Raw genomic sequence first — 14,865 nt, forward strand, 5'->3', positions numbered from 1 at the left:
GAGAGCTTTTTCTGTTCTTTTTAGCCTTCCTAAGATTACTGTGTTCCTTTCTGTGTCATCCAACACGGAAACACTTAACCATCGCTAGTTCATTGTAGGTGGATTTCTGCCGCTGGAAACATCGTTCTCACGCAATGTTACAAAATCGGGGTCACTGATCTAAAAATTTAAATTAAAAAAAAATCTTTATTTTAGATCAGTGAATCAGGGTACTGTGAAACAAGGGAAATAACGCCACACTGTAAATCTTTAGCATGGGCATTAGCGTCCTTGAATATTATTGCATATCCAGGTGTATGCGCGTAATTCCATACAAATGACTAAAGTGAAGTAAAGTCAAATGAAAATGATTTGATAACAGACACCTGTTGCGATACGATATACATATAGCCAACAGACGAGGTGGCCGAGTGGTTAAGGCGATGGACTGCTAATCCATTGGGGGTCGTCTGGCGTGGGTTCGAATCCTATCCTCGTCGATATTTTTTTCTCCCCATTTTATTTAAGATGAAAGCATTTTGTTCATGTCTTTAAAGCTTGTAATTCAAGTTCAACAAATATTCGCTGGAGTTCCACTTCTTCAGACTGGGGTACAGAAATAAAAGCTTCACAGCTGGTTAGATAGCACCCAACTGCTCACACACGCACACATGCACAGTTCCAAACTCACTCACCAGCCCAGTCACGCCCACCCACTTACCCATTAACAAGCACACACAAGCACACACACACACACACATGCCTGAAAGCACGACATAAACCACACACATCCAGACCGTGCAAATGCACAGTGGTGTAAAAAAAATGTGTTTGTGTGAGTGAGTGAGTGAGTGAGTGAGTGTCTGTGTGTGTGTGTGTGTGTGTGTGTGTGTGTGTGTGTGTGTGTGCGTGTGCGTACTCTAAGCACGCACACACACGCATACATCTCTCTCTCTCTCTTTCTCTCTCTCTCTCACTATATATATGTATATATGATATGCCTCACACGTACATTGCTTGGCACTATTTGGAAAACAAGTATTAATCACTGCAAATCCTAAACACTCTGCATCCCTTTCTCACACCCTTTCACTTCCACTCCACCCCACCCCATATTTCTCCCCCACTTTCTCCCTTCCTCCTCCCCACCTCTCCTCCCCCCACCCCTTCTGAACCCCTCTTCTTCCCCCTCTCCCCTCCAATTCTTACAGTTTAAAATATGTCTATTAAAACGTGAAAAATGGGACCTGTCTGTGAATTCAGGCAGTGAACACAGGTCACTATATGATGTAGAGATCAATGTAGTACACAGCCACATTTTTGATGTTGACTCCTTTCCAGACTGAGTCAGCCTTATCGAGGGCTCATCGATCCTGCTTCTGTAAGTGTATCGTTTTATTCTTGATAAATGATTTTGATTAACTTGGCTGGTGTCCTTCTGTTATAGTTCTGCTGAAGCAGGGGGGTGTGGGGAGGGAAGGTAGGGGGCAGGGGCGGATAAAGGAGAGAGAGAGAGAGAGAGAGAGAGAGAGAGAGAGAGAGAGAGAGAGAGAGAACAGACGGACACAGACACAGAGAAGACGAACATGAAGCAATGTAAAATAAAACAATACACCCACTCACAGGAAAAAAAAAATAATGTTAGCATACATTAAGATTGAATCATGTGTCCTGATTCTCAGCACATGCTGAACTTACAATACCATTCATTGTTTTTGTTTTTTTGTTTGTTTGTTGTTGTTGTTGTTGTGTGTTTTTTTTGTTGTTTTTTTTTTTTTTTTTTTGGGGGGGGGGGGGGGGGGTTGTGTATGCGGGTGTTTGCATTCTTGTGTGTCTGTTTGTCTGACTGTGTTAATCACGTGGCATGTTCCACTCACTAGCGTCGAACCGGTGCAACAGCCTCAGTGTACCTCCCTGCTGTTATTTTGTTGTTGTTGTTTTTTTTTTTCTCCTGGTGTCATTCCAGGCTAGCTCTCGGCTTAGCCTGTAAAGACCCCCCTCCGCTCCTGTTCTCCCTTCGACATAACAACATGGCGGAAACGAGTGGAGGGGTAGTTCTCTATTCAGCCCTGTACTGACCACACACCCCTTCCCTTCATGTCACAACATGGACACATTCGGAGTGGTTACATTCAGCCATCTCGAACTCACCCACCCCCGCCTCCTACCAGCTACAACACGGGGGGAAAAGAAAGCGAGGATGACCTCTTTGCCTGGCTTGAGTCTATTAAGCTTTCTGAAGCATGAATCGAAGATTGGATTGGAAGTAAAACCGACCGAAGAGCAAACAATCAAAGAATGAAACCACACGAATGTTGCATTTTTGATGTGGAAAACGAATGAAGGTAGGGAGCTGAATTTAGCTCGCTCTGAATCATACCCCCCCCCCCCCCCTCCCCTTACCCCACTAAAAGATGGGTTAGCCTTAATTACCAAGTTGATGGGGGTCCATCTGGGTTCAGATAAAGTACCTGTCATTCTCATCCCATTTACTGGATATGTATGTCAACTAAATTTGTATCTATATTTGTATTTGTATTGCTTTTTATCACAACAGATTTCTCTGTGTAAAATTCGGGCTGCTCTCCCCAGGGAGAGCGCGTCGCTACACTACAGCGCCACCCATTTTATACATATTTTTTCCTGCGTGCAGTTTTATTTGTTTTTTCTGTGGAAGTGGATTTTCTACAGAATTTTGCCAGGAACAACCATTTTGTTGCCGTGGGTTCTTTTACGTGCGCTAAGTGCATGTTGTACACGGGACCCCGGTTTATCGTCTCATCCGAATGACTAGCGTCCAGACCACCACTCAAGGTCTAGTGGAGGGGGAGAAAATATCGGCGGCTGAGCCGTGATTCGAACCAGCGCGCTCAGATTCTCTCGCTTCCTAGGTGGACGCGTTGCCTCTAGGCCATCACTCTACTGTGATAGGGGAGGGAGTCAATTCCATCTGGGTCATCTTAAACTCGTGGGGCTTTTCCCCCCAGGAGTCAGTCTTAGACAAGTCTACGTAGACCCGGGCTTAATCTCGGCTAGCCAGATTTGACCCCGGGGTAAAAAACAACAAGGGTACGAATAGGCTGCTACACCGGTGGTACGTTAGTTTTCTTTCTATCTCTCTCCATTCGTTTCTAACTCTCTCTCTCTTATTTCTCTGTTGGTCATTCTATGTCTGTCTGTCAGTCTTTCACTCTTTCTACTGCAGCAGTTTTTTTGTTTTTGTTTTTTTCTTGGGCGGTGGGGGATGCGGTGGGGGTGTGGGGAGGGGTGTGTGTGTGTGTGTGGGGGGGGGGGGGGGGGGGTAGGAGGGGTCGGGAGAGGGGGGGGTGCGTGGGAGGGTCGGAGGGTGTTTTTTGTTTTGTTACTTTATTGTTGCTTTTCCTTTTCCCCATCTCCACTGGCTCCCTGTCTCACACAGGATAAAGTACAAGATCAACGCTCTATGTTATAAATGTATTCACAAATCTGTCCCTTCCTATCTTTGTGGTTGTCTTCACCTCTACACTCCATCTCGCTCTCTACGATCGGCTTCGGATCCACTCTGTTTACGCATACCCAGATTGAAACATTCGACTGTTGGCCGCCGTTCTTTCTCTGTCTCTGGACCTTGCAATTGGAATGAACTTCCTCTTTCGTCAAGTCTCCGCACTCAGCTCTTTCATGTCTGGCCTTAAAACCCACCTCTTTCCAAATTAGCCTCCCTTCCCTGCCTCTTCTTTGTCTTCAGTTTCTCTAGTTTTAGAGTTTTGCATGCGTGTGAATGACTGGTGCGAAAGCGCTTTGATTTATCTCTGCACAAGATTCAGCGCTATATAAATACCATTATTATTATTATTATTATTATCATAGCTATGTCTTTTGAATTACAATCATGCATACAGTTCACCAAGAGGTTGGTCAGAAACAGCTCTCAAGAATCTACGATAATGATGGACACAAACCAGCAATCGGAATGAGATATTTTTTGCTCGTCTTAATTTATATAATCCCCCCACGCCCCTTTTTTATCCTCTCCCTCATCTTTATTTATTTATTTATTTATTTATTTTAAAATTTTTTAAGGAAATATTAAATCATTTATTGCATGGACTTTGAATCCTCAACGAGGGGCGTAAAATGATATGGATTGATCCATGTACACTGCAGCACATTACGTGGTTTTTTGTTTGTTTGTTGCTGCTGTTGTTTTGTTTTGTGTTTGTTGTTCAAGGCCTGACTAAGCGCGTTGGGTTACGCTGCTGGTCAGGCATCTGCTTGGCAGATGTGGTGTAGCGTATATGGATTTGTCCGAACGCAGTGACGCCTCCTTGAGCTACTGAAACTGAAACTGTTTGTTGTTCTATTAATAAGAGCGTGTTGACTCTAATTCGTTGCATGCATGCATGGTATGCATCAAGTAATATCATGTTCTATCTTGTTCTTATTTGTAAGTAAAAAAAAAAAAGGTATGACAGGTCATCTGAAATAGGAAATGCGACGTTCGGTTTCTTGGCACACTTATGAATAAACCTTTAACAACTTAAACCTCCAACATTGGCGATAGCAGCTTTTCATGTTTAAAATGTCAAGTTGACAGGAATGTCTCAACAAGTACCATCCACCAGTGCGGAACATGATTGTGCTTTCAGTCACCCTATGAAGGAAAATAATGAATGTCTTGTTTGAAGCAATATTCTATTGTTAAAGGAAATGTATTGGTTTATCAGAATGACTCAGGATCACGAATTTTCAAGTTTTATGGGGGCTATCACTGCCATGAATTAGGCATGGCCCAGTCATAACCTTACATATTCTGACTCTGACTCCCAGAGTCACACGTACTGATCACATTTCTCCTCACCTCCACATTCTATATTGGCTCCCCATTGAAGCGAAAATTAAATACAAAGTTGCGTGTCTCTGCTATTCTGCTTTCCACTCCACAGGACCTACATATCTTTCTGACTTTATCAGTGTTTACACTCCCGCAACAAATCTCCGCTCTTCCTCTGACTGTTACCTTTTAAAATTTCCTCGAGTCAATACAAGAATCTATGGTGAACGTTCTTCTTTGCTGCTCCTCAAATCTGTGACAACGTTCCTCATCATATCCGTGCATCTGATTCTGTTTGTGCTTTTCGCCCATCATGAAAAACTCATCTTTTACAAACCTGTCTATAAGCACTCACAGCTTCCTTGTTCTCCAACTATACCCATGTCAGCTCACTTTGGATGTGTGAAGAGTGGGAAAGGGAGAGAGAGTGTGCGTGTGGAGGGGTAGGGGAGGGGTTAGGGGGGCTGACAGAGAGTGATCATGAATGTTTTATATAGCTTGTAATGTTTTTCATTCCTGTAAAGTGCCCTGAGCTCTTAGAGAGAAAGGGCGCTATATAAATGTACATTATTATTATCATTATGATTGTTATTAATCACCAACGACAGATATTGAAACTAAGAGGAAACTGAATAGTTTCACTGTGAACTTGTGATGCACAATTTATCTATACAGATTCACAGTTTTTTTTTTGTTTCTCAAGGAGGCGGAACTGCGTTCGGACATTTCATATACGCTACATTACAAGTGCAATCAGATGTCTGACCAGCAGCATAACCCAACGGGCTACCCATGCCTTGAGCACATGCATATATATATATATATATATATATATATATATATATATATATATATATAATATATATATATATATATATATAAAGAGGAAAAAGAAAACAAACACATCAATCTGTCAAATATTCCACATTTTCGGAACGATCACGCTCCTTCCTCAATGGATAAGTTGTTTACATATTACCAGGGTCACTCTTACGCAGTTATTATGTATATATATATGTGTATATATATATATATATATATATATATATATATATATATATATATATATATATACATACGAGTACATGTCAGTGGATTTCTACTACATAATTTTGCCATATGACAGCACATGTTCTCGTGGGTTCTTTTACGGTGCAGCAGCAGGATTCATGCACACACACACAGATATACAGAGTTGCGTTTTTCTGACGTTTAAAAAGATATCTGGTGTGCGAAACATTTATTGTGTTCTATGTTTATGTTTTCCGGTGAATCAGGACTGACTACAGACAACGCTACCATCATCATGGCTCAACAGCTGACCCTGGTGGCTAAACTCAGACAGCGGGTGAAGGAGCAGGGAGAGTCCCCAGCCTTCATCTTCAGGTCCCCACATGATGGCCGCTATGTACTGAGCTGGAACAGACTGTACAGGCTGGCTGGTCGTTTTGCCGCTGTTCTGAACAGCAGAGGTCTGAGACGTGGACATCTGGTGGTCAACACGCTGGTCAACAGTCCGGAGAGAGTGGTGTGTGAGGCCGGCATATGGCTGTCCGGAGCAGCCTCCGTCAACGGCCATTGCCAGATGGCTGATGGGTCAGACCTCTTGCACATGTTACGTGTGTCACGTGCCTCAGCCCTGCTTGTGGACCCTGACGTCAGCAACAGTCCCTGGAACGTGCTGACAAAGTACGTCTCTGTGGGAGAAGATGATAGTGTCACGTCCTCTGACCTGACCGACCTGAAGAAATTGTTTTTCATCCGACGTGTTGTGGAGGGTGGTCCAAAAGATTTCATCTCCCACCTGGAGGCTCAGAACGACTGGTTTCAAGCTGATGACATTACACCTGAAACAATTCTTTCTGTGTTCGCCACATCAGCCTCAACGGGGTTCTCCAAACTGGTGGTCTACACCAATAGAGAGTATATAAATTTCGCTCAGATTGCATTTTTTGACAAACTGTCAAATCTTCAGAATACAGATCTGAGTCGCTTTTTTACCACAGCGCCTTTTGGCTGGATTGGTGGCTACGCTGGCATGGGTGTGGTGAATTGTGTCACTGTCATCACTTGCGATGTCCGCGCGGGAGGATTCCTACAGGACATGCCAGAGTTCATCTTTCGAGTTCTAGAACACGAAAAATGCAATTCAGCATTTATCAGTCCAGTGTATTTTCCAGATTTACATCAATTAATCGAAAAGAGAACTGTGAAAGCAGATTCCAAGGCTGAATCCCAAATGTCAAAGGAAAGCAAACTGAACGTACTTTATCTTGGAGGTCTCCCAATAACCCGTCCAATGGTGGCAGTTGCACTGTCTTTGACTGATTTAGTCATTGTCGGTTACGGGGCAACTGAGTGTAGCTTTGTTTCAAAGAACGTTGTGACAGACAGTGAGACCTTCACGGATCATGATACAGGACCTCCCGTAGAAGGCGTGTCGGTGAAGATCGTCAGCCAGGGCGATGAAGAAACGATTCTGTCTGTCAACCAGACAGGGCGCATCCTAGTCAAGGGGTTGAAAAGAAATCTAGGGTATCTCACTGACAGCACACCCAACACTGATGACTTTTTAACCAAGGATGGATTCTTCCGGACCCAGGATGTTGGCCGTCTGGATGAACGAGGTCACCTGATCGTGGACGGGAGAGGAGGTGATGCAATCATGAGAGATCCCTACATCTTCTACCCATCATGGATGGAATCACGCATTCGAGCTTATCCAGGCGTTCGTGACGTCATCATCACTGGTGTTCCTGACCCTTCGGTCAACGAAGAGCTATGTGCATGTGTCGTGATGGAATCGGATTCAGTGACGTTGGAGCAAGTCCGTTATTTCGTGGAGAAGGAAGTGGTGACGACAGAAAACGATCCACTGTCACCTCGACCCCGTTACTATCTGGAGTTCCAATCTTTTCCCATGACTGACTCTGGCAAACCGAAACGTAAAGTGATCAAGGCACTGGCAACAGAACACCTCCAATGCTCTGACTGACCATGTTGCTTTTGCACGGGTGGCAGACACGGAAATTCTGCGTATGCGGTTTTCATGTCTGTTTTCGGCCTGATTGGATTTTCGAAGAGAGAGAGAGAGATCTAAAGAATATGATGGTAAGATTGATGGGGCTGTATAAGAGAAGTATCACTAAATGATTATAGCAGTTTCCACAGGTGTAAGATTAAGGATATTATGTTTAGCCCTCATATTAGATCTTGACTATTTGATTCATAGTTTGTCACGAGAAGCTCATCAGGTGGGCATTTGGTTCAATGTAATAAGGAATAATATAGTTCAAGTCATCACAAAAGTCAGTCGTATATGTGAGTCAGAGAGAGAGAGAGAGAGAGAGAGAGAGAGAGAGAGAGAGAGAGAGAGTGTAGTTGTAGTTATACTTGTTTAACGCCTTTTCACTACATACGTGATGACAGAAAATTTTGCGGCTTTTTCTTTCTTTTTAAAAAAAAAAATAATGTTTTCTTCTTCCTGTTTTCTTACCAGATAGTTCTTTTTTTTCTTCTTGTCTTGCTATAGAAACTGCACATCGTGGCATAAAATTGTTTAGTTTGTTTGCTTGTATTGTCGTGTGTGCTATTTTTAAAAACTACAGTTCCAGTACACATATGCTGTTTTCCCCATCTTCTAGCATTATTTATTTGCGCCATTATCCATGCTTGGTCAGTGGCATTACCCTCACACAACAGAACTGATTTCCGCCCCCACCAAACCCCCCAGAGCCATATCCAGGCATGTCACCTTGACCCTGATGGAGTGAGCATCGAACCACCAACCCCTTCCCTCCCCTCCCCCTCCCCCTCCCCTCTCCGCCTGGTAGGAGTGGAGACCCCATTCCTCTGCCAACACCATTGTTGTGACAGGTACTCACCACAGGAATGGAAGGTGGACAACGAAAGAAGTGTGACAATGATGAGGAAGTTGCTGTGGATAGTTCAGTCAGGTTTGGGGGACGAGGTGACAAACTTGACACTATGCTTCGTTACCATGAGATCTCCTGGCGTCACCCAGGCTGAGAAATAATTCTGGGCAACTGCAATAATAGCTGCTTATGTTAAAACAAACAAACAAACAAACAAAACCACTTTGCTAACCATTTTATCATCGCGGTTATTGATTTTGCCCCCGAACTTAATCATTGTAGATTATATGCTTTGAAGTTTAGCAACAGCCCTGTTTATGAAGAATGTCAATACACTATATAATAATATAGGATAATGTGTACTGTTCCTTTGTTTTCTTTTTGGAAGTGATTAAAGCTTAGAAACTGTTACTGGTTGCTGTGCGTTATTGAGTGTGTGGTTATGTATGTATTTGTATATGTGCATGTGTGTGTGTATGTGCGTGAATATGTATTTGTGTATGTCTGTGTATATTTGCTCATGAATGAGTAAGCATGTGTGTGTATGTGACTGTGTATGTGTATGTGAAGGACAAAGAGTCAAAGACAGGTGGGAATACAGAAATACATGTAGAAGAAAATTCATCCGTAACAGATCAGTATTATAAGGCTCATTCTAAGCATATGCTCAATGTGCAACCGAAAGTGTGTTCGTGTGTGTGTGTACAGCTATGCATGTTCGTGTAAATAATACGTCTTGATTCAGGTTACGTTATCGCTCCATGCTGGTTTAAGGCCAGAAAGGCTTTATTTGAATCCATTGGAATTGTACACCCCGTCCCGCCCCGACGCCCCCCCTCCTTCCGCCCCCCCCTCCCCCCCCGCTCCCCAATACAAATCACAAATTTTAGAGAAGGTCTTAGCATTGTATATTACTTCAAAGTGAATGTGTTGGCTTTTCCAAAGTGCAATGCTTCAAAGACGTCTTACATTTCACAGAGACAGGCAGTGAGGGAGAGATAGGACAAGTAAAACATGCATACAAAATCAACACAGGAATCCTCTTTAGACAAAGGTAGCTAACCATACAAACATGGTGTCGGACAGCACAGTGAAACAGAGTATTTAGAACTACTACTTTCATCGAGTATCGGATAATCGATCTTTGAGCGAAATATGAACACCTTAGAAATACAGAACACAAATACAAAGCAGACTATTTTTTATGATTTCGTTGTTATGTGTTTAACTTTCAAATTTTATCATGTGTCCTTATTATCAGCACACACTGAATGTTTAGTTGACAATACAGTAGTGTGTGTGTGTGTGTGTGTGTGTGTGTGTGTGTGTGTGTGTGTGTGTGTGTGTGTGTGTATTTGTATTTCTTTTTATCACAACAGATTTCTCTGTGTGAAATTCGGGCTGCTCTCCCAGGGAGAGCGCGTCGCTACACTACAGCGCCACCCTTTTGTTTTGTATTTTTTCCTGCATGCAGTTTCATTTGTTTTTCCTATCGAAGTGGATTTTTTTCTACAGAATTTTGCCAGGAACAACCCTTTTATAACCGTGGGTTCTTTTACGTGCGCTAAGTGCATGCTGCACACGGGACCTCGGTTTATCGTCTCATCCGAATGACTAGCGTCCAGACCACCACTCAAAGTCTAGTGGAGAGGAAGAAAATATCGGCAGCTGAGACTAAATGTCTACCTGGGTACTTAAAAACAACAACTAACAACGCTGGTTAATTCCAGTCATGAAAACATGTTATGTTCTTTTTTCAGGTTTCTTCCTATCTTTTTTTCTTTGTTTTTTTTCTATCCCCACATAAACCCATTCATAATATTTCATATACAGGTAAATCAATCAAGAAAACATGAACAGCAAAAGACGAAAAAGGATGACCCATCTAAAAACAAAACAACAACAAAAAAACCGTCTCCCCGGGGGGGAATTGAACCCCAGTCTAATGTTAATGAATTTTTGCACTGTATTCATTTATGCATATTTCTATTCTGATGTGGTGTAGCATATACGAATCACGCTCTGACACCTTGAAAATAAGCTGAAACTTTAACAGAGAGCTTTTTCTGTTCTTTTTAGCCTTCCTAAGATTACTGTGTTCCTTTCTGTGTCATCCAACACGGAAACACTTAACCATCGCTAGTTCGTTGTAGGTGGATTTCTGCCGCTGGAAACATCGTTCTCACGCAATGTTACAAAATCGGGGTCACTGATCTAAAAAATTAAATTAAAAAAAAAATCTTTATTTTAGATCAGTGAATCAGGGTACTGTGAAACAAGGGAAATAACGTCACACTGTAAATCTTTAGCATGGGCATTAGCGTCCTTGAATATTATTGCATATCCAGGTGTATGCGCGTAATTCCATACAAATGACTAAAGTGAAGTAAAGTCAAATGAAAATGATTTGATAACAGACACCTGTTGCGATACGATATACATATAGCCAACAGACGAGGTGGCCGAGTGGTTAAGGCAATGGACTGCTAATCCATTGGGGGTCGTCTCGCGTGGGTTCGAATCCTATCCTCGTCGATATTTTTTTCTCCCCATTTTATTTAAGATGAAAGCATTTTGTTCATGTCTTTAAAGCTTGTAATTCAAGTTCAACAAATATTCGCTGGAGTTCCACTTCTTCAGACTGGGGTACAGAAATAAAAGCTTCACAGCTGGTTAAATAGCACCCAACTGCTCACACACGCACACATGCACAGTTCCAAACTCACTCACCAGCCCAGTCACGCCCACCCACTTACCCATTAACAAGCACACACACACACACACATGCCTGAAAGCACGACATAAACCACACACATCCAGACCGTGCAAATGCACAGTGGTGTAAAAAAAATGTGTTTGTGTGAGTGAGTGAGTGAGTGAGTGAGTGTGTGTGTGTGTGTGTGTGTGTGTGTGTGTGTGTGTGTGTGTGTGTGCGTACTCTAAGCACGCACACACACGCATACATCTCTCTCTCTCTCTCACTATATATATATATATATATATATATATATATATATATATATATATATATATATATATATATATGATATGCCTCACACGTACATTGCTTGGCACTATTTGGAAAACAAGTATTAATCACTGCAAATCCTAAACACTCTGCATCCCTTTCTCACACCCTTTCACTTCCACTCCACCCCACCCCATATTTCTCCCCCACTGTCTCCCTTCCTCCCATCCCCCTTCTGAACTGACTGTCTCTTCTTCCCCCTCTCCCCTCCAGTTCTTACAGTTTAAAATATGTCTATTAAAACGTGAAAAATGGGACCTGTCTGTGAATTCAGGCAGTGAACACAGGTCACTACATGATGTATATATTGAGAAGAGATCAATGTAGTACACAGCCACATTTTTGATGTTGACTCCTTTCCAGACTGAGTCAGCCTTATCGAGGGCTCATCGATCCTGCTTCTGTAAGTGTATCGTTTTATTCTTGATAAATGATTTTGATTAACTTGGCTGGTGTCCTTCTGTTATAGTTCTGCTGAAGCAGGGGTGTGTGGGGAGGGAAGGTGGGGGGCAGGGGCGGATAAAGGAGAGAGAGAGAGAGAGAGAGAGAGAGAGAGAACAGACGGACACAGACAGAGAAGACGAACATGAAGCAATGTAAAATAAAACAATACACCCACTCAGAAAAAAAAGTCATGTTAGCATGCATGATTTAATCATGGGTCCTGATTCTCAGCACACGCTGAACTTACAATACCATTCATTGTTGTTGTTTTTTTTGTTTGTTTTTTCTGTGTGTGTATGCATATGTGCGGGCGTTTACATTCTTGTGTGTCTGTTTGTCTGACTGTGTTAATCACGTGGCATGTTCCACTCACCAGCGTGGAACCGGTGCAACAGCCTCAGTGTACCTCCCTGCTGTTATTTTTTTATTTTTTATTATTATTATTTTTTTTTTTCTCCTTGTGTCATTCCAGGCTAGCTCTCGGCTTAGCCTGTAAAGACCCCCCTCCGCTCCTGTTCTCCCTTCGACATAACAACATGGCGGAAACGAGTGGAGGGGTAGTTCTCTATTCAGCCCTGTACTGACCACACCCCCCTTCCCTTCATGTCACAACATGGACACATTCGGAGTGGTTACATTCAGCCATCTCGAACTCACCCACCCCCACTTCTTACCAGCTACAACACGGGGGAAAAGAAAGCGAGGATGACCTCTTTGCCTGGCTTGAGTCTATTAAGCTTTCTGAAGCATGAATCGAAGATTGGATTGGAAGTAAAACCGACCAAAGAGCAAACAATCAAAGAATGAAACCACACGAATGTTGCATTTTTGATGTGGAAAACGAATGAAGGTAGGGAGTTGAATTTAGCTCGCTCTGAATGATACACCCCCCAACCCCACTAAAAGATGGGTTGGCCTTAATTACCAAGCTGATGGGGGTCCATCTGGGTTCGGATAAAGTACCTGTCATTCTGATTCCATTCACTGGATATGTATGTCAACTAAATTTGTATCTATATTTGTATTTGTATTGCTTTTTATCACAACAGATTTCTCTGTGTGAAATTCGGGCTGCTCTCCCCAGGGAGAGCGCGTCGCTACACTGCAGCGCCACCCATTTTATACATATTTTTTCCTGCATGCAGTTTTATTTGTTTTTTCTGTGGAAGTGGATTTTCTACAGAATTTTGCCAGGAACAACCATTTTGTTGCCGTGGGTTCTTTTACGTGCGCTAAGTGCATGTTGTACACGGGACCCCGGTTTATCGTCTCATCCGAATGACTAGCGTCCAGACCACCACTCAAGGTCTAGTGGAGAGGGAGAAAATATCGGCGGCTGAGCCGTGATTCGAACCGTGATTCGAACGCGTTGCCTCTAGGCCATCACTCCACTGTGATAGGGGAGGGAGTCAATTCCATCTGGGTCATCTTAAACTCGTGGGGCTTTTCCCCCTAGGAGTCAGTCTTAGACAAGTCTACGTAGACCCGGGCTTAATCTCGGCTAGCCAGATTTGACCCCGGGGTAAAAAACAACAAGGGTACGAATAGGCTGCTACACCGGTGGTACGTTAGTTTTCTTCCTATCTCTCTCCATTCGTTTCTAATTCTCTGTCTCTCTTATTTCTCTGTTGGTCATTCTGTGTGTGTCTGTCAGTCTTTCACTCTTTCTACTGCAGCAGTTTTTTTTGTTTTTGTTTTTTTCTTGGCGGTGGGGGATGCGGTGGGGGGGTGGCGGGGGGGGGGACACGGGGGGGGGGGGGGTAGGGGGGGTCGGGAGAGGGGGGGTTGCGTGGTGGGTCGGAGGGTGTTTTTTGTTTTGTTACTTTATTGTTTAGGGTGTAGGGGGCTCTGGATAGAGGTAGTACCTTTGATGTCTGGCAGCTGTGCTCCTTCGGGAGCAGACGGGCATCACTTTTCCTCATCCATCTCCTAAAGCTCTCACCCTGGTACACCGCCTCAGCTGGCGGGCTAAACCACGTGAGGGGGTGGTGTTGACACTGCACCACTAGGGGGCGGAAGAGCTGCACAGCCAGCCAACGGCTAGGGCGGAAGGGCTTCCAGTAAGCTCAACGACTAAGTGTCCGGGGTCAAGGCGACCACCCAGGTATTGGGTGACCTCGGCTGTGACCAACGACCTGGAGAGGGATGGGCTCCGCCAGGCCACTCAGCCCAAGACACACCATGATGATGACAACCCCCACTCATTCCATACCGGATCGGTCGCCGCCCGGGTCACCAAGGACCGCGTCTTCTGCTGCACACCAGGGCAGAGGCGAAAAATATGCTACTGGTAACACCTGAGCAAAAATCAGAGGCAGAGACAACATCGTGATTGGCACATGGAACGTCAGAACTCTCCGTGCAGCAGGAAAAATCAAAGAACTGACATACGAGATGGAACGATACAACTGGAACATCATAGGGCTTTGTGAAGTACACTTGAAGAACATTAAAGATCTCACAACTGAAGAAGGCCACAAACTGTACTACAGTGGCAAAGAAGACCGCCACGAGCATGGGGTAGGCTTCCTCGTCCTCAAGAACATCACAAACTGCATCTTGGGATGTCGCCCAGTTTCAAGCCGCATCATCACCATTCGGCTCAAAGCCTCACCATTCAACATCACGATCATACAGGCGTACGCACCTACCTCTGACTACGAGGACAGCGAGGTTGAGGCATTCTACGACCAGCTACAAGACATCGTGAACCAAGCACCACGGAA

The 14,865-nt window shown here is 43.8% G+C and overlaps 2 non-coding genes across 2 annotated transcripts; both read left to right on the forward strand.

Annotated features, from left to right (window-relative positions):
* The first annotated feature begins 396 nt into the window (after positions 1–396).
* Trnas-gcu (transfer RNA serine (anticodon GCU)) lies at positions 397–479 on the forward strand. The gene has a single exon. It is a non-coding gene; the product is annotated as a tRNA-Ser (tRNA).
* Positions 480–11,119: 10,640 nt separating this feature from the next.
* Trnas-gcu (transfer RNA serine (anticodon GCU)) lies at positions 11,120–11,202 on the forward strand. Its single transcript has one exon. It is a non-coding gene; the product is annotated as a tRNA-Ser (tRNA).
* The last annotated feature ends 3,663 nt before the right edge of the window (positions 11,203–14,865 follow it).

Source organism: Babylonia areolata, chromosome 21 (genome assembly GCF_041734735.1).
Source record: "Babylonia areolata isolate BAREFJ2019XMU chromosome 21, ASM4173473v1, whole genome shotgun sequence".
Taxonomy (NCBI): Eukaryota; Metazoa; Mollusca; class Gastropoda; order Neogastropoda; family Buccinidae; genus Babylonia; species Babylonia areolata.